Source organism: Loxodonta africana, chromosome 27 (assembly GCF_030014295.1).
Source record: "Loxodonta africana isolate mLoxAfr1 chromosome 27, mLoxAfr1.hap2, whole genome shotgun sequence".
NCBI classification, from domain to species: Eukaryota; Metazoa; Chordata; class Mammalia; order Proboscidea; family Elephantidae; genus Loxodonta; species Loxodonta africana.
Window position 1 is genome coordinate 4,434,092 of NC_087368.1, and position 20,200 is coordinate 4,454,291.

The 20,200-nt window shown below is 49.0% G+C and overlaps 1 long non-coding RNA gene across 3 annotated transcripts in view; it reads left to right on the plus strand.

Annotated features, from left to right (window-relative positions):
• The window catches only part of LOC135228733 (uncharacterized), a 151,766-nt gene that overhangs the window by 40,541 nt on the left and 91,025 nt on the right, over window positions 1-20,200 (plus strand). Inside the window, exons 1-2 of one of the 3 annotated variants that reach the window (XR_010319526.1) lie at window positions 15,526-15,642; window positions 18,538-18,758. This is a non-coding gene — a long non-coding RNA (uncharacterized LOC135228733). Of the gene's footprint in view, window positions 1-15,525; window positions 15,643-18,537; window positions 18,759-20,200 lie in introns of those variants that run through there. The other 2 variants (XR_010319527.1, XR_010319528.1) reach the window with 2 other exon arrangements.

Here is a 20,200-nt window from a genome sequence, read left to right on the forward strand (position 1 = left end):
AGTCAATTTCTCATTCAAAAATTTGTACACTTATTGTTTTTGACATTGGCTGCTGTCCTGACAATGTGACAGCACCCTCTGTCTTTCTAGCCTGGGTTCCCTGTGTCCATTTGTCCAGTTCCTGTCCGTTCTGGCCTTCTTGTCTTGCTTTTTGACAGGAGCTGCCCATTTGGTCTCGTATATCTGATTGAACTAAGCAGCGTGTTCCTCACATGTATTGTTTTTTGTTTCATAGCCCTGTCCATTCTTTGTCTGAAGAATAGGCTTTGGGGATGGTTTCAGTTCTGGGATACAGAGCATCCGGGGGCCCTAGTTTCTGGGTTCCTACAGTCTCTGTCAGATGGTTAAGTCTGGTCTTTTTACATGAATTTGAATTCTGTCTTACATTTTTCTCCTGCTCTGTCCAAAGACCCTCTGTTATGTTTCCTATCAGGGTGGTCGTTGGTGGTAGTCAAGCACCATCTAGTTCTTCAGGTCTCAGGCTGGTGAAATCTTTGGTTCATTTGGTCCTTTAGTCCTTTGGGCTAATATTTTCCCTGCGTCTTTGGTTTCCTTCATTCTCTTTTGCTATGAGTGGGATGGGACCAATCAGTGGATTTTAGATGGCCGCTCACAAGCTTTAAGACCGCAGATGCTACTCACCAAAGTGTGATGTTGAACATTTTTTATTTATAAAGTATGTTATGGCAGTTGACCCAGATGTCCCCCAAAACTATGATCCCCAGACCCCACTCCAAGCTACTCTGTCCCTCAAAGTGGATGTGTCTAGGAAACTTCTTTACTTTTGTTTTGGTCCAGTTGTGCTGACTTCCTCTTTATTGTGTGTTGTCCTTCCCCTCATCGAAGTTGATCCCTGTCTACTATCTAGTTAGCAGTTTCCCCTACCCCTTCCTCCCCACCCTTGTAGCCGTCAGAGAATCCTTTTTTCTATTTAAATGTTTTCTTGAGTTCTTATAATAATGGTCTCATATAATATTTGTTCTTTTGTGACTGAGTTATTTCACTCAGCATAATGCCTTTCAGATTCATCCATGTTGTGAGGTATTTCACGGATTCATCGTTGTTACTTATCGCTGATAATATTCCATTGTATGTACCATAATTTATTTATTTATTCTTTTAATGACGGGCATTTAGGTTGTTTCTATCTTTTTGGTATTGTGAATAGTGCCACAGTGAACATGGATGTGCAAATGTCTATTCATGTGACAGCTCTTATTTAGCGAACCGAAGATAGGCAGGTCAAAGAGCAGGGCTTTTGCTCACAGGTTGTGAAGGCTGATGAATCCCAAGATTGGCAGATAAGTTGCTAGCTTAAGTCCCAAGAACCAGAGGTCAGATGAACGCGAGGTGGGTGTAGGGTCCAGAACCAGCCAAAAACCTTGGTGAGGCAAGCAGGGAGGAAGTAGGCATCGGAGGGAGGAGTGATGAAGGCTCAGAAGGCAGTGAACTGCCACATGCCCTGCACCCACTGATACCACTCAGCAGATTCCATCACGGGGGTGATTACATACCAGATTTCAACAGGGAATTGAGCACAACGCTATAGAATTGCCAAAACACTGATAATCATGGCCCACCCACAGTTGACACGCCACTGTCACAGTCCAGTGCTTGTCAACTTGGCACCAGTACACATCTTCCCAAACCATACAAAATCTCTGAATAAAGACAATTACAGAGTCACACCTGCACCTAACATGAAACAACTAACACACGTCCATCCAAAAACACACTAGCCCTGTTTACGTCTTGTATATTATAAGTGAAGAAGACAAAAATATTTGCTGCACACAGAGAAAGCAGAAATACTCATAACAATTACAGTCCTTGTTTCTGCAACTGGTCACATGGCTGTAATTGGTATTTAGAACTACCTTCTACCACCACGCATTCCATATTCCCTTTACCTTCAGCAAGCACCTCAGCAGGTCATGGTTTTTGCCTGGTGGGATGACCCAAACTTTCATTCCTGAAGGTTCTGGGCCATTAGTAGTCATGTCAGAATTAGGTTGCTGTAGTTTTCCATTGACTTTAATCACAGGGCATGGTAGTACTAAGAGATGCCCTAAGGGATCTCCTGAATTCCAGGTGTAGTCTTCTTTTCTTCCATTATGTAATATCAATCCAATTTCTTCTTCATAATCAGGATCAGTCACATCAGCCAGTATGGTAACTCTCTTCCTTGCCTGTTGATCCAGAGGCATAAGGAGCCCAAAGTGGCCAGGTGGCATTCTTAGATTCCAGTTCAGTGGAATCAGTGATGTGTCTACAGATGGGAGCATCCCTCCCTTTGGAACTAAGACCTCTAGACCTGCAAAGCATAAGGGTGCAGAGATAGGAAGCAAAAATCTTACGAGTGGATTACTAGGGGTAATAGTGAGTGGTGCCACTTCCATTTCTACCCCTTGATTCCTGGACCCATGAATTCTGGTTATGGGAGAAACAGCATCATATATTGGACTCTGGTTTGGAGCATATGGAGCCTCCTGGACAACACTGCCTCAAACCTGCAAGGTATTGCCACCCGCCTAGCACTGTAATTGTGACTTTAGGAGGCCATTCCATTGTTCTATCAAACCAGCTTCTTCGGAATGATGGGGAACATGGTAAGATTAGTGAATTCCATGAGCGTGGGCCTATTGTGCTTCATTTGCTGTAAAGTCAGTCTCTTGATCAGGGAGAATGCTGTATCTGATACCACAGTGGTGAGTAAGACATTGTGCAAGTTCACGGAGTAGTTTTGGCAGAAGCATTGCATATTGGGAAGGCAAATCCTTATCCAGAATAAGTGTCTATTCCATTAAGAAGAAAGCACTGCCTTTTCCATGATGGAGGTAGTCCAATGTAATCAACTTGCCACCAGGTTCTTGGCTGATCACTTCAAGAGATGGTGCCATATCGGGGGCTCAGTGTTGGCCTGTGCTGCTGGTAGATTGGATGCTCAGCAGTGGCTGTAGCCAAGTCAGCCTTGGTGAGTAGAAGTCCATGTTGTTGGTTCCATGCATAACCTCCATCCCTGCCACCAGTGCCACTTTGTTCATGAGCCCATAACAATGACGGGAGTAGCTGGGGAAAGAGATGACTGGTTTCCATGGAACACATCATCCTATCCGTTTGATTTTTAAAATAACCCCCTGTTGAGGCCACCCTTTGGTGAGCATTCACATGAGACACAAATATCTTCACTTCTTCGTCCCATTCAGAGAGGACTATCCACATACCTCTTCCCCGTAAATCCTGGTCTCACAATTTTCCAATCATGTTCCTTCCAATTCCCTGATCATCTAGCCAAAGCATTGGCCACAGCCTGTAAATCAGTATACAGTGTCACATCTGGCCGTTTCTCCTTCCAAACCAAGTGGACAACCAGGTGCACTGCTTGAAGTTCTGCCCATTGGGAGGATTTCCCTTCAGCACTGCCCTTTAGGGAGGTCCCAGAAAGGGGGTGTAGTGCTGCCACTGTTCACTTCTGAGTGGTGTCTGCATATTGCACAGACTCACCTGTAAACCAGGCACAAGTTTCTCTTTTTCATTCAACTGATCAGAAGGAACTCCCCATGAGGCCGTAGGTGCAGACTGGGAGATGGAAGGTAGTGTGATAGGAATAGAGACCATGGGCATTTGGGCTATTTCATCATGCAACTTACTCCTGCTTTCAAGTCCTGCTTGGGCCCGATCTTGTATGTACTGTTTCCGTTTAATAATGGAGTGCTGCTGTGTGTATCCAACTTTATGGTTCTGTGGGTCATACGCCACCCAGTTCAAGATGGGCAGCTCAGCCTGTATGGTGACTTGGTGGCCCGTGGTTAAGTGTTCAGTTTCTACTAAGGCTTAGTAAGAAGCTGAAAGCTGTTTCTCAAAAGGAGAATAATTATCTGCAGAGGATGGCAGGGCTTTGCTCCAAATCCTAAGGGCCTGTGTGGTGGTTCACCAGTAGGGGCTTGCTAAAGACTCCAGACAGAATCTCTGTTTGCCACTGACAGTTGAAGCACCATTGCATCAGCTGGATCATATGGTCCAAGTGGCAGAGCGGCTTGCACAGCAGCCTGAACCTGTTGCAGAGCCTTCTCTTGTTTTGGGCCCCATTCCAAACTAGCAGCTTTTCCAGTCACTTGATAAATAGGCTGGAGTAGCATGCCTAAATGATAGATATGTTGTTTCCAAATTCCAAAGAGACACACTAGGCATTGTGTCTCCTTTTTAATTGTGGGAGTGACCAGATGCAATAACTTACCCTTCACTTTAGAAGAAATATCTCGACGGGCCCCATACTGCTGGACCCCTAAAAATTTCATTTAGATAGTAGGTGCCTGAATTTTTATGGGATTAGTTTACCACCCTCTAGCAGCCAAATGTTTTACTAATAAGTCCAAAGTCATTGATACTTCTTCCTTACTAGGTGCAATCAGCATAATATCATCCATTTAGTGGACCAGTGTGACATCTTTCCAGAGGGCAAGGCAAGCAAGGTCCCTGCGGACTAAATTATGACACAGGGCTAGAAAAGTCATGGAGCGCTGAGGCAGGCAACTGAGGGTGCACTGCTGGCCTTGCCAGCTGGAAGCAAACTTCCAATGGTCCTTCCAAACAGGCATGGAGAAAAAGGCATTAGCCAGGTCAATAGCTGCACACGAGTTACCAGGACAAGTATTAATTTGCTCAAGCAATGAAACTACATCTGGAACAGCATCTGCAATTGGAGTCACAACCTGGTTAGGTTTTTGATAATCTACTGTCATTCTCCAAGAGCCATCTGTTTTTTGCACAGGCCAAATAGGCGAGTTGAATGGGGGATGTGGTGAGACTCACCACCCCTGCATCCTTCAAGTCCTTGATGGTAGCAGTAATGTCTGCATTTCCTCCAGGAATGCAGTATTGCTTTTGGTTTACTATTTTCCTAGGTAGGGGTAGTCGTAATGGCTTCCACTTGGCTTTTCTTACCAAAATACCCCTTTCTTCATTTGCTGGGGATTCAGTGTGGGGTTTCTGCAGGCTGTTGAGTATATCTATTCCAATACTGTCTTCTGGAACTGGGAAAATCACTATGGGGAGATTTGGGGACCCAGTGGACCTACCGTGAAACAAACATGAGCCAACACTCCATTAATAAACTGACCTCTGTATGTTCCCACCCTGACTGATGGGCTACAATGCTGTTTTGGGTCTCCTGAAATCAGTGTCAGTTCAGAGCTAGTATCTAGTATTCCCCAAAAAGTCTGATTATTTTCTTTTCTCCAGTGAAAAGTCACTCTCATAAAAGGTTGTCGATTCCTTTGGGGAAGGCTAGGAGAGAGATTAACAGTATAAATTTTTGGCAGTCTTTCCTCATGGGGACCTGGCCTTCCCTTCATTGAAGGGATTGTGGATATTCAAATTGGCTCAAGCGTGGGAGTTGACTGAGTGCAATTTGAGTTAGGCTGCTGTTCACCTGACCTAGAATTCATCCGTTTGTACAGATCAAGTATATATTTAGTAGATTGCCTATCTCTTTCACTCCTAGGGACACCATGAGTTAGTAGTCGTAAGTGTATATGAGTCAGACTATTCTGATTACTGCTTTGATTCTGCTGTCTGTTACTGTAACCACGCCCACCTTGTCTTTGTCCACTTTGTCAATTCAGTGCAACCACTTGGCTCCCACTATTACAGGGTCCAGTCAGCCCCATTGTGTTTAGCTGTCTTAATTCAGTTAGGGCAGTTCCCACTGTCAAATCTGACTTACATAAAATAGCAATCACAGCAGTCTTCAAGGATGCTGGATTTCCCTTCACAAATTTGTTCCTCATAGTTGTGGTAAAAGTGTGTTCTCTGGGCATCCATGAGTGGGTGTGTAGGTTTAACCTGATAAATCCACCTTAGTATGCCAATTTCCCTAAGCCTTTGAATACCTTCTTGTACAGTATACCAAGGAAGGTCTGGTACTTCAGCTTGATTTAGTGCAGGCCACTGCGTAATGCATGCTTCAGCAACGCAACCAAAGGAACTATTAGATCTTTTCCTGTCTTCTCAAGCTAAAACGCTGAATGGAGAATGTGTGCTTAGCGGACCCATATCAATAAACTCAGACTGATCCATCATTATGTTCCTTGCAGCATTATCCTGCACCCTTAATAACCATTCCCACACCTATTGCCCTGGTTCCTATTTGTACATATTAGAAAAGTCAAGCAGTTCTGTTGGAGCGTAGCGTACCTCCTCCTGGGTCACAGTTTGTACTTCACCTTTTTGGGGCTCTCTGGGACTTAAATCTAGTTATAGGTCTAGAAGCCAGAATCAGTAGTGTGGAATTGTTTTGAGAACATTCAGTATTGTGTTATAAAGTACCTGCCTCAGATGATGCCCCAGGCAATGACTTAGGCAAGGGCTCTTTAGAGGCACCTGGGCTAGGGCTAATCTCATTAGATGGAAGAGGAGAGGATAATGGTTTTACTGGGCAGAGTGGTGTAGCAGACACACATGACGTCATCTCTTCAGATGGAAGTGGTTCTATAGGAAGGTGTGATTAAATGAAATTTAGGGGCTCAGTGTCTCCAACTTTCTAATTATCTGCCCATATGTCCCCATCCCAAGTTTCAGGATCTCATTTCTTCCCAATGAATGCCCTCACTTGAACTTCAGATACCTCTTGAGGCTGGCAATTGAAGTGGTGTTGTAATTCAGCCACTCTTACAATAAGACTCTTTTTTGGTTTTTGGCAATATCAGCAGTGTTGCTACAAGAAATAAGGCTTTCTTTCAAAGCAGAAGTAGAAACTTTGAGGTTGTTTATGCTGCACTTGAGCGTTGACACCGAAGCCCTGAGCGAACGTCTTTCTTTCACCAGTTCGTCTAGTGAAACTAGGACCAGCCAACCAGCTTCCTTAAACATCTCATTATGAGAAAATTGTTGAAAGGTATCATATATGCAATCACTCCAAGCCTCGCCTTTTTCCAATACCTAATCTTTGGTGGTGATAATTTGCATATTTGAATTGCCACCTCATGCCATGGACTAGCAGTGCCCTCTTTACTAATGAAAGCAGAGTCATCAACATCTTTAACTCTGAGCAGACTTGAGAGCTAATTTAGAAAACTCATCCTTACAATTTTGTTTCTCTAGAACCACTCTCGGTACCAAATGTCTTAGGCTGGGTTCTCTAGAGACGAAAAACTAGAATAGTGTATAAATAGAGAGAGAGATTTACATCTGGGAAACAGCTTACATGATTGTAGAGCTGCAAGTCTGTGGATCAGGATAGAGGCTTCTCCTGATTCATGTAGCCACAGGGGCTGGCAAACCCAAGATTAGCAGGCTGGAGAGCAAGGCTCTTGCTCACAGGCTGTGAATGATGGTGAATCCCAAGATCAGTAGGTAAGCTTCTAGCTCCAGACCCAAGAACTGGAGGTCAGAGGAACAAGAGACAGGTACAGGATCCGGAACAAGAGACAGGTACAGGATCCAGAACAAGCCAAGAACCTTGGCAAGATGAGCAAAAAGGAAGTAGGTAGTAGAGGGCAAAAAGATAAAGGCTGAGGGGGAAGTGAGCCACCACAGGCTCTACCTGCACTGATACTACTCAGAAGATTCCATTATGGGGGTGATCACATACGAAATTTCAACAGGGAAGTGATCACAACATCAGACAACTGCCAAAACATTGAGAATCATAGCCTAGCCAAGTTGACACATTCTTAACCATCACACGTGCCCCGTGATTAAAGTCAGTGGAAAATTACAGCAACTCCGTTCTGAAATGACTACTAATGGCCCAGACCCTTTAGGAATGACGGTTTGGGTCACCCCACCAGGCAGAGAGCCACGACCAGCTGAGGTGCTTGCTGAGGACAGGGAATATGGGATGGGTGGTGGAAGGCGGTAGGTAGTTCCAAATAGTAGTTATGGCCACGTAATCAGTTGCAGAAATGAGGGCTGTAACAGTTATGAGTATTTCTGCTTTGTATGTGTGCATCAAATATTTTTGTTTTCTCCATTTATATAAAATATAAGATGTAAACAGAGCTAGTGCAGTTTTGGTTGTATGTGTGTTCGTTGTGTCATGTTAGGCACAAGAATGACGTTGTAATTGTCTTTATTCAGAGATTATGTATGGTTGAAGGACATGTTTACAGGTGCCGAATTGATAAGGGGTAAACTGTGATAGTTAAGATTGTGTGTCAACTTGGCTGTGCCATGATTCTCAGAGTTTGGGCAGTCATGTTGTGGTCACTTGCCTGTTGAGATTTGATATGTGATCACCCCAATGGTGCAATATGCTGTGAATAGCCAGTTGCTTGAAGGGGAGTTTCCTTGGGTGTGTGGTCTGCATCCAATGTGTGCAGACATTCTGGCAGGGCTCCGGGGCTTTTGCTTGCTCGGGACTTCAGCTGGCTGTTTACCTACAGTCTTGCCTGCCGATGTTGGGATTGGTTGATCTTCACAGCCTGTGAGCAACACCTGTGTTCTCCAGCCTGCTGATATTGGGTTCACCAGCACCTGAGGCTACAGGGATCAGGAGAGGCCTCTATCCTGACCCACAGACTTGGGATGTTATGGCCTGTAAAACCATGTGAGCCATTTTCTTGATATAAATCTCTCTCTCTATGTATCTTTATACATTTTACTGGTTTTGCTTCTTTAGAGAATGCTCCCTATGTCAGAGCATTCACACAAGATATAAATATCTTCACTTCTTTGGCCTGTTCAGAGAGCTCTGTCACATGCCACTTTTTCATACTTCCTTAGCTCCAAATTTCCAATCATGTTCCTTCCAAGTCCCTGGCTATCCAGTCAAAAAATTGGCCACAACCCATGAATCAGTGTACTATTGCATATCTGGCCATTTATCCTTGCAAGTAAAGTGAAAACTCATGTGTACTGATTGAAGTTCTGCCTATTGAGAGGCTATCCCCTCACCACTGTCCTTCAGGGAGTTCCCAGAAAGGGGCTGTAGTGCTTTGCTGCCACTTTCCACGTTCAGATGGTGCCTGCATATCATGCAGAAAAACATCAGTAAACCAGACACCAGTTTTCTCTTCCTCAGTCAACTGATCATGAGGCCATAGATGAAGACGAGGAAAGGGCAGGTAATGTAACAGGAGTGGAGACCATGGGCATTTGGGACGTTTCCTCATGCGACTTACTTGAGCCTTCAGGTCCTGCTCAGGCGTGATATGATAGATACCACTTGCATTTAATGATGGAGTGCTGCTGAGCACATCCAGGTTTATGGCTCTGTATGTCAGACAACATGCAGTTCATGATGGGCAGCTAAGGCGCATGGTGACTTGGTGTCCCACGGTTAAGTGTTCAGTCTCTACTAAGGCTCTGTAACAAGCCAAAACCTGTTTCTCAAAAGGAGAGTAATTAAACACGGAGGATGGCAGGGCTTTGCTCCAAAATCCTAAGGATCTGCACTGTGATGCACCAATAGGGGCATGCCAGAGACTCCAAAGAGCATCTCTATCTGCCACTGACACTTCCAGAACTGTTGGTTCTGCCAGATCATGTGGCCCACGTGGCAGAGCAGCTTGGACATCAGCCTGAACCTGTTCCAAAGCTTTCTCTTGTTGTGGGCCCTGCTCAAAACTAGCAGCTTTTCAAGTCATGTGATAAGTAGGCTGGAATAGCACACCCAAATGAGGGATGTGATGCCTCCAGAATCCAAAGAGGCCGAACAAATGTTGTGCCTCTTTTTTGGTTGTCGGAAGGGCAAGATATATCAGCTTACCTTCCACTTCACAAGGAATATCTCAACATGCCCCACTCCACTGGAGCCCTAGAAATTTCACTAAGATGTAGGCACCTGAATTTTTGTCGCAATAATTTTCCACCCTCTAGCATGCAAAGGTCTTATCAATAAGTTTAGAGTATTGATACTTCTTTCTTACTAGTTTGTCAGCATGATGCCATTAATGTAATGGACCAGTATGACGTCTTTCGGAAGGGAAAAGTGATCAAGTTCCCTGTGGACTGAATTATCACATAGGGCTTGAGAGTTGATATTGCCCCGAGAAAAACTAGTGAAGGTGTATTGCTGGCCTTACCAGCTGAAGGCAAACTGCTTCTGGTGGCCCTTTAAAACAGGGAGAGAGAAAAAGGCATTGGCCAGATGCATACCCCAGAAGATATATTAATTTTCAGGCCACATCCCCAAGGAAAATTCTCTTCCAACTCATTGGCTGCTCACATCAGATCACAAAATGGAGGATGATTACATAACTTCTGCCATATCCCTGAGAGTAATGGCCTACACAAGTTGACACATAACATGAACCATCATAGGGGTGATGAAAGTGTTCTGAAGTAGATGCTGGTGATGGTTGAATAGGATTATGAAACTAGGTAAAGCAGTGTATGGCACATTTTAAAGATATCAAAACAAAACTTTATTTAAGAAGAACTCTACCAATTAATATAGTATAAGCTATAAAGTATAAATTGAGCTGGTAAAATACTAGAACAAAAGCAAAAAAAGTACCCACTGAGGTGAGAAGAAGAAAATGTCTGGTTCTGAGGCTGATGTTCCCTGGCTGTGAATGAGGAGCTGCTGTGGAGGAGGTAGGGCAACTGGCTCCGCCTCTGGTGCCCGAGGCAGAGCTAGAGGTGAAGGATTTATTAGCCCGTGGGGCTCCAGTGTTGAAGGAGTAGCAGGAGGATCGATATCAGCTGTTTGTCCGTGAGCCAGTTGGAGGTGGCCCAGGATGGAAATCCACCCCTCCAGCTGACTCTTTGTCTAGTGCCATCGCTGGACCTGGTGATGAAATACCTGGTGCTCTAAGGACTTCCGGTGTTGGTGTAGGAGCAGGTGGTTGAGGAACCATTTCTGTAGGTGGCCCAGGATGGGAATCGAGCCCTCCATCAGGCTCTTCTCCTGGTGCCTGGGCCAGAGATCGAGATGGAGGGCTTTGGGGTACAGTGAGCTCTGGTGTTGGTAGAGGAACAGGAGTAGGATTGACATGAGCCAGTGGTCCAGGAGCCAGCTCTGGATGTAGCCCAGGATAAGAATCTGATCTCCCAGCTGGCTCTCCATTTTCTGCCAGTATTGGAGCTGGTGATGGTGCTCTGTGGAGCTCCAGTGTTAGCCCAGGTGCATGATGGACCTCAGCAGGCGGTCCAGGAGCTCCTTATGGTCTTGACCCAGGGAGAGAATCCGTTCTTTCAGCAGGTTCTCTGTCAGGTGCCAGTGCTGAACTTGGTGACAGAGGACCTGTTGTCGTACCCAGCTCCAGTGTTCCTGCAAGAGTGGGATCTGACTCAAGAAGTAGTCCTTGAGTGTGTTCTGGAAGTTGCCCACGGTAAAAATCCAGCTCTGCTGCGTGCTGTCCATCTGGTGATGGGATAGGTGGTGCTCTATTGAGCTTCGGTGTTGGTATAGGATCAAGATCGACCTCACCACATGGTCCAGGACCCGGCTCATGCGGTGGCCCCGGTTAAGAATCAGAATCTCCAGCGGCCTATCCATGTGCTGCCAGAGCTGAAGCTCATGACAGAATAGCTGTTACTCTGTCGACGTCCTGTGTTGGAGCAGGAGCTGGATCGCCGTCAGCTGGTGGTCCAGAATCCGGTTCTGGAGGTGGCTCTGAATGGGTATGCACCTCTCCATCTGACTCTCCACCTGATGCTGGTGATGCAGCTGTGGAAAGACCTGGGCTACATCAAGTTCCAGTGTTGGAAGAGGAGCGGGAGCAGGATGGACAATAGCCGGTGGTCCAGGAACCGGTTCTGGAGGTGGCCCAGGATACGAATCTGAGCCTCCAGCTGGCTCTTCGTCAGGGTCCACTGCAGGAGCTGGTGATGGAATCATTGGTGCTCTGTGGAGCTCTGGTTTTGGTGCAGGAGCAGGATCAACCTCACCAGGTGGTACAGGGGCCGGTTCTGGAGGTAGCCCAGGATGAGAATCCCACCCTTCAGGCAGCTCTGGGTGTGGTGGAAGTGAAGGAGCTGGTGATGGAATAGCTGGTGCTCTCTGCAGCTCCGGTGTTGGAGCACCGACAGGATCAGAATTGACATCAGCCGGTGGTCCAGGAGCCAGTTCTGGAGGTGGCCCAGGAGAGGGGTCCGCCCCTCCTGCCAGCTCTCCATGTGGTGCCAGTGCTGGAGCCGATGACATAATGGGTGGTGCACTACGGCTCTTTGGTGCTGCTACAGGAGCAAAATGTACCCCAGGAGATTGTCCAGGAGCTGGTTCTTGGGGCAAAGTTAGCTCTCGAGCCCCTTTGACAATTGGCGCTGGCCCCGGCTCTGGAGCTGCAAGAGGAGAAAGGTTCACCAACATGGCTGCCTTTCCTCATGCCTTGCCAATGATGGAAAACACCCACTGCCACGAAGAGAAGCCCATTCCCAAGATTTCCACCCCAGGAAGTCTTCCCAGACTGTAGTCCACCAGAGGAGGTCCTGAAGTTACTCTGAGCTCTGGCTCAAACCCAAACTCTGGGGGTCTTCCCATATCCTCCTCACAAGCTCACATGCAGCCATCCCCAGTGTTCCTCACCCTCTGGCTCTGCCTCAGTGACCTCCATTTGATCCAGGTGTGCCAAGAGAAGTTGGGCCCCGCGCTCCAGATGTGAGCCTGGCATGTTCACCTGCACATACTCCACCACGAGCTTTAGACAGGGGAAGTCCGGGGGCTGATTGAAGTCCTCCGCGTATTCCTTCAGCCATGTGTCCAGGATATAAGAGATGGCTCTGGGGGGTGGGTGGTGATGAGCAGGGTCAGAGGCCTGGCTTTTCCCGCCACACTGCTTTCCCAGGAAACCCCTGCAAGGGGCCAGTCCCTGTTTCTGTCCCTGACCTTCCAAAGGTCAGCATCACCCTGCACAGGCCCTGCGGCTGCCCTGACAGTGGCAGGCCTGGTCACTGACAGGAGGCTAGCACAGAGGCTTGTCCCAAGGAGCTCCCATCAATGGTCTGATGAACTCTCCCTCCTAGGGAGTCTGAATTACATCCTTTTCTGTCCCTGGCGCTCTCCCCACTGAACAGTAATCCTCTAAGGGCACAGGGATGCATGTCTGCATGTTCACCTCACAGCCTGGCAGACAGTAGTGCTCCAGGATTATCTGATGCTGGGCGACACACAGAGTCCATCCCCTGACCCAGGTGCCCAGGCCATAGGGCCCCTCCTCTGGAGCGTGTGAACCAGCTTGCTGTCTGGTTCTCTGCACGTGTGTGAGCATCTCTTCTCCCATGGACACTGTTCTCCCCTGGGACAGGGGCCCCACATGCAGCTGAGTACCCGCAACCGGGGATTGGGATTTAGGAGCAATTTTCTCCATTCCCACACCCCCCCCCCACCGCCACCTCCTCTCTTGGGCCCCAAATAGAGGAGGGAGGAAGCAGTGATATGAGGGAATTGTGGGAGGATGGATTCTCTCAGGGCCCTCTCTGAGCCCCTAGCCTCCCCTCTACTCCCCATGACACCAAGGATCCACTCCCAGCTCTCTGTGACTGCTTACATCCTGCAGGGATGCGCCTAAACTCATCCCTCTAGTGGAGTCTAGATGTATGGGGCCCAGGGTCTGCCAACCCCAATCCAGACACAGGCTCCCTAAAACCTCCACCGTTTTGTAGAGATAGGAGTCCCTCCTTCTCCACACAAAGTCCACTCACCCTTTCAGCTGCTCCTGGGGTTCACCGTACTCAGCAGAATAGGGGTGGTTACATCCATACCTAGAGGTGGTAAGAGGGTGTCACATGTAATGAACTGTGGACACCACTTGCTTAAGATGTCTAGTGTTCCTGTCTGACTGTCAGAACAGAACGGAGTCGTAGGAGGGCAGGGCCTCCTATCTGCTTTGTTCACTGAACAATGCTAAATACCTAGAACAGTGTCTGCAACAGTAGGGGCTTGCTTCATGGATGATTGTTGAATGAGTGAACCCAACCAGCACCTTCCCAGGCATCTGAGAGTCCTGGGGCCCCTCTACCAGCCTCCAGGTACCCCTGTTCTGAGTATACCAAGGACAAGGACCCACTAAATGGAATCTCCAGCTTCCCTTTACAAATGGGAAGTAGGTTTGCTCAAGGTCACGTAGTCAGTGAGGGTTGAGGCAGACAGCTGCTTCATGGGCGAAAGGAAAATAATAAATGTGAACATCCCAGCCCCTCCAACACCGTTTGCCATAGAGCTCTGCTCCAGGTACGTACTTCCTGTGGCTTATCCCATGTGGTCCTGACAGTAATTCTAGCTGATTGGACCTTTACCACCCTACTTTTCAGGGGAGAAAACTGAGGCTCTTTGTGGTGATGCGACATTCTCCAGATGCAGAACTGGTAGGGGGTAGAATCCCCATTAGGCTGTGAAGGGCTCACCTTTGGAGCAGCTGGTCTAGGACTTGCTGGGTGGTGGCGTAGGTTCTGTAGGCTCCCAGAAAGATTTTGATGTAGGAGATGTCACCCTTTAGGTAGGCGGGCACCAGGAGCTCCACCAGCTTATCCAGTGAGCCTGCCTTGAAGGTTTTCATCACCCAGGCCTCCTCCAGGTCCTCCTCAGAACCACAGACACACTGGAGTGGGACAGAGGAGGGACATACTGTCAGAGTCAGCCACGTGAACCACCAGGAGGGTTGGAGGCCCGGAGCTCAGACCAGGTACTCCATCTCCCTCAGTGACCTGTGGTAGAAGGTGGGACACAAGTGCCTTGAGTAGGAAACAGGACTTGGCTTTCCAAGCAGGATTGGAGGTGGGGGCTGATTACAAACATTAGGGACCTGAAGTGATTTCGTTAACGAAGTAACCATGCTATCTCCCTGAAGGAAGAGCAGTATCCCAGGGAGTCCTCACAAAACACCCCATTCCAGAGATGTGAAAACAGAGGCTTGGTGATATCTGTTGTCTGCTTGAAGTCACCTGGTCAGAGCCCAGAACTGTCTGATACTAGGGCTCCGTGATGTTCCCTCTGTGCTAGGTGAGGCCTGCTCTGTTCTGACTCAGAGGGGAAGGTCTGGTGCAAGCTCACTTCCTCCTGGCTGAAGACAGTGCACAGAGCAGACACACCCAGGAGATAAGGAAGACACAGATTTTTCTTTCCGCACATTAAAGGGGATTTTGAGAACCTGAAGCTGTGGAGCACCCAGATCCAGCCAAGTGTGAGAGCCTGGAGATCCTGGGGTGGGAGAAAGACCCCTACAGAACCGAGGACCTTACCAGATGGCTCAGGGAGGACAAATGTGAATGGTTGGTAAAGGCCTGAGAGGTGGCTCAGCTTCTCAGGGCCAACAGGTGCCTGAGAGCCACCCAGCAGCTCTGTTGGCCACCCTGACAGCAGATTGGCAAAACGGAAAAGAGCCATAACATCTGGACCAGGCTCAATGCAGAGACGGAGCCAGCATCACAAACTGCTGGGCCCCGGGACTGTGACTGCTATTTTGGGCAGGAGTCTGGCTCTAATGATCCTAACTTGAAACGTGTACATCCTTCCCCGCAGCATGCCACTCCTGGGAATCTGTCCTGGGTGGGACAGAGTATGAGAACACATGTAAGCGTTCCTGCAGCTTTGCTGAAAGGGCAGCAGAAGGAATGAGTCCAGGGACAGCAGCAGTGAGAGGCTCAGTCACTGTGGGGACAGGCCTCCCTTCTGGAACATTCTGTATGGAGTCAGGATACAGCCCCTGACCTGAAGGGGTCACGTGATGTATTCCCCAAGATTGGAGGTTATAGAAAAAGGTGAGTCATACACTGATCCCCACCCTTTAGGGTAAAAGAAGCCTGTTAAGTGTGATGATGTATGAAGCTGGGAGAAGGTGGAGAAGGACAGTCCAGCCAGCTGCTGTTGGGACCCTGGGGTTGAAAGTTAAACACTAAAACAGCAGCAACACGCAAAGATGTACGGGCTTACGTGAAGTGAAGACTGTGTGAAAAGCTCGTTTCTCATATTCCTACAAATATGGGAAGAGTGAGTTTTAGCTGGCCAGGGCAGGGAGGGCAGTGGGGCTGGGGGGGGTTGATTCCTTAGGGAGGGGACTGGGACCCTTGAGAGGAAAAGTCCTGAGAGGGACTTGAGGTCTACAGGGTGGTGTTTGGGCCCTTTGCCCCCTCTGGTCATCTCGGATTCCTGACTGGGAGCGGCAATCCCTTCCCACTGCACTCACCCAGCGCCTGTGCCAGCCCTTCCTGGCCCCATCCTTGGGGTAGACCGAGTAGACGATGCCATTCTCCTTCTCCTTGGGGATCTCCTGCGGACAGTTCTGCAGAGACAGTGCCGGCAGCGGCCAGGGAGGCATCAAGAGCCCCTCTGAGCCACCTCCTTCCCTCTCTGCCCCTCAAGCCCTTGTGGTTCCGAGGAGCTCCCAGTTCCCCCATGCTGGGTGGGTTGGACTGTGAGCAGCACCATCCCGCCCTGACCAAGTCCGCGGATAGAAAAATCAACCTCTGCCTATTGCAGCAGGATCTGGCAGAAGCTGGGCTGGCACAGGGTCAGCAGTGGCCCAGGCAATGCCTGCAGCTAGGGCTGCACGTTGACTGCCCCACTCAGGGTGACCTGGATCTCAGAGAAGGCCCAAGTGAGAGTGCTGACTCAGCCTGTGATCCTGACAATCCCTCCCTAAGACCTGGTTTCAGCTGGAACCCCTGGGTAAACTTAAATCCCAGCGTTCTGTGTGATCAGGGGAGTCAGGGCAGGGAAGTGAAAGAGGCCTCCATATTTGCCACCCCAGCCTCTGGTCTCCAAGGCACCCAACCTGATGGACTAGACCAAGCCATGGTCAGACTCAGCCCCATGAACCCAGTATAGTGAGAGGCCGTGGGGGTGGAGCTTCACCTTGCCCTCAATGTGTGCTAGTCCTGAAGCAGCAGCACCATTTTCACATTCCTCATTATCACCCCTCCCCCCCCAAACCTCCCCAGATCACATGGCGCCTCCTTCCCTGACTCCTACCGACCCCTGTCCCAAATGGACCCTGCCCCATCCAAGAATTTTCTGCCTCATCAGTTCTGTCCACATTTCCTCCCGGCCCCCGTTACCAGGGACCCCATGAGGACAAGGGTGGGCATGGCCAGGGGGATGATATGACCTTGGGTAGGGGTGTGGGGCTGCCCAGGTGGGATCGCAGTGGTGGTCTGGCCTGGATTGGCAGCCCTGGGCCACCTTGTGTTACCTTTGGATTGTTTTTGGTGAATGGCTTGAACTTCCGTTGGCGGGGTATGAGACCATGTCTCAGCCTTGGTGAAAGTGTCGAACTCCTGCGTCTCTCAAGCTTTGATACAAGGGAAGATGGGAGACAACAAGAAAACATGTTCCTAGCTTGAGTGTCTCCACTCAAGTGAGCTGGGTAGGGGGCTGGTTACCAGGGTTCCAAGTTCTGTGTACTCTGTCATCAAGGAAGTGAGGTCATGTCCTGGACTCCTGACTTGGGCCTGATGTCAGTTAAGACTTCCCCCAAATCCCCTCTGCACTGCAGAATGCTCGCCTGTCCCCATGCCATCTCCATAACTGTACACAGTGACACCAACACAGCCCTCCCCCCACCCCCAGAGCTTGTGGAAAGCCTGGGTGTAGCCAGGACCCCAGCTCTGAGCATACAGAGCTGGGTTCAGACAAAGCTCATCCCTCTCAATCAGTTTGTGACCCTGGACAAGTCTTTGTGTTTCTCAGAGCCTCCCCAGTCCTCCTACCCAGACAGTAGGGAACAATCTAGTGTATTCTTCCTAGACACCTCATCAGGTGTATGTGAGATAACACCTATAGAACCCGTGGGCTGCCATTACCTGAAGGTAACCAGGGGTGGATTATCTAATAGGCAAGGTAAGCATAGGGCTTACCTGCTTACCAGATCATCTGTAGTGAACATTTTCACCTTTTCATATTTTTTCACCACATCTAGTACTCTGCATCTAGGTGTGGCTGGCATCTATCTCTCCCAACCCCAGAGCACCTTCCTACAGAATCAAAGCCTCTTTTCAAGTATACATTCTCTGATGGGGGGCAGGTGACCGTGAAAGCAAGGTAAACACAGGTCTACTTGTGCTTACTTACTAACCTGTAGTGAATAATTTCACGTGGGTTTTGCTACATCAGAGATGTGGTGTTCACCGTGCTTATGTTGCCTATTGGGTAATCTGTCCATGTAGCTAATGAACAAACTCAGAGTTGGAAGAATTTCAAGCAGGGGCGGGAAGCACCAGGGAGTACATCTCCAAACAGGGCTGGGCTCAGGTGCTGTGAACTTGGGAAAGACGCTTCCACTCTCGGTCTCATTTCCCAGTTTGCACTAGGATGAGGTTGGAACTAAATGAATGTCAGATATCATCACCCTCTGCGTAAAACCTTCCAGTAACTCCCATTATATACAATCTGACCCAGTGTTTCATCTCAGACTAGGGGGTGGGCAACCTGTACAGCAGCTCCCAACAATCCTAACTCCTGGTCTCCACATCCTGTGTGACCACGTCCCCTCACTTTGGATTGGACTCAGGGACTTGTTTCTCAAGAGTGTTGTTGTTAGGTGCCACTGAGTCGATTTCAAGTTATAATGACCCCATTTGAGGCAATGTTTCTTGGCCCTCTTTTATTCTCTGTTTCTCAGTCATCTCTCTGTCATTTATTTCTCTCTCTCCCCCCAGGAAGGAGCTGTGACGTATGACCTGCCCATGGAGAGACTCATGTGACAAAGACCTGATTGGAGGGTCTTGATCAACAGACAGAGAGGAAGTGAGGCCCCCCAGACCAACAGCTTACAGAGTCCTGCTCATAACATGGAAGTAAGTAGGGAGCAGATCCTCCCCGGTCAAGACTCAGTTGAGCCCACAACCACAGGGTCCTGAGAACTTGGGGCAGTCACCAGGTAAGCCATGCCTGGATTTCTGGCCCACAGAGACTGTGTGCTATGTTGTGTCGTGAGTCATTAGTTTTGGGGGTGTTGTTATCACAGAGCAGGAGATAACTCCTCCAGCCTACCAGGTCATGGGTCCTGGACCTGTTCTCCTCCTCCCTGCCTCCTCTCCTCCTCAGTTCCCTCTAGGCATAGTGGCTGCATTTCAACTCCCTCTTTGGAAAAACTCACGTCTGCCTCCCAGTCTCTGTACCAGCTGTGTCATCTCCCTGGCACACAAGAGCAGGGCTGGTCCCTCCTGTCATTCTGGTCACACAAAAAAGTCACCGGAATGAGGCCTTTTGGAGCATGCCCCAGTCTTATCTCACAGCACCCTACATTATCTTCTTTATAAAATATACTCTTTTCTTTGCATGTATTTGTTTCCATTCTTTTATCGATCTTCATGTCTCCTGGGGACAGGGACCACATGAGTCGTTTTCAGAACGAGCTCCTGGACCACCTGCTGATATCGATCCCACCCCTGCACTAACACTGGAGCTCCATAGTGCACCATGTGTTCCGTCACCAACATCAGATGGACAGGGAGCTGGAGGGGTAGATTTCAATCCTGGGCCACCTCCAGAAATGGCTCCCCAGACCATTTGCTGATACCGATCCTGCTCCTGCTAAACATCAAAGCACTATAGAGCACCAGGTCCTCCTATCCCACCTTCACCTGTTTGGGGTGAGCAGGATAGGCGGGGAGGGGCGGGATGGGGGTAGTCTGGGGTTCACCCCCGCCAGGGAGCCCTGCTTCTGAGGTAGTCGCAGACCCAGGCTCAGCTACACCTCTTGGTGCCTTGGTTTCCCTCTTGTAACTTCTTACACACCTCTACATCCTCCCCACCGTGGAGATGGGGCCCCTGGAGGGAGTTGCCCATCTGGCAGCCTTGCCTCTGCCTTTGTTTCCCACCCAGAGGGATGCTGGCAGGTAAAGAGTGCTAGTGGTGAGGTGGGGGCGATCTAGATGCTAGATCTGGGCTGCGGCCCATCAGCAAGTAGTTTTAATACAGCGAGAAAATGAAGGAAAAAAATGCAGGGTCACATTAAAGTAGCCAAGGCCTTGGGACTCGAACCTCTGAAGCCTTGGGATGCGCACTAATCCCGTGGCTGTGAGCGAAGCTGAATTGCAAGCGCAGCTGTGCAGAAGTGCTCTCTGCCCCGGTGCAGGCGGGGTGGGGGCGGCGTGACCGGGGGACTGAGCCCAAGTGCTGCCCAGAGAAGCTTCTCTGCCCGCTGGACCTGCAGGCGAGTCCTCAGCCCAGATTCACAACAGCTGGGCGCTCTGAGTGGGCTGAAGGAACCCAGAGATTGGTTAAAGGGCAAAAACTGTTCTAAGCAGTTGGGCACTGGCGGAGCAGGTCTAAATGAGACTCTTAACTGATGACTGGTAAATTGTGAGGAAGGAAATG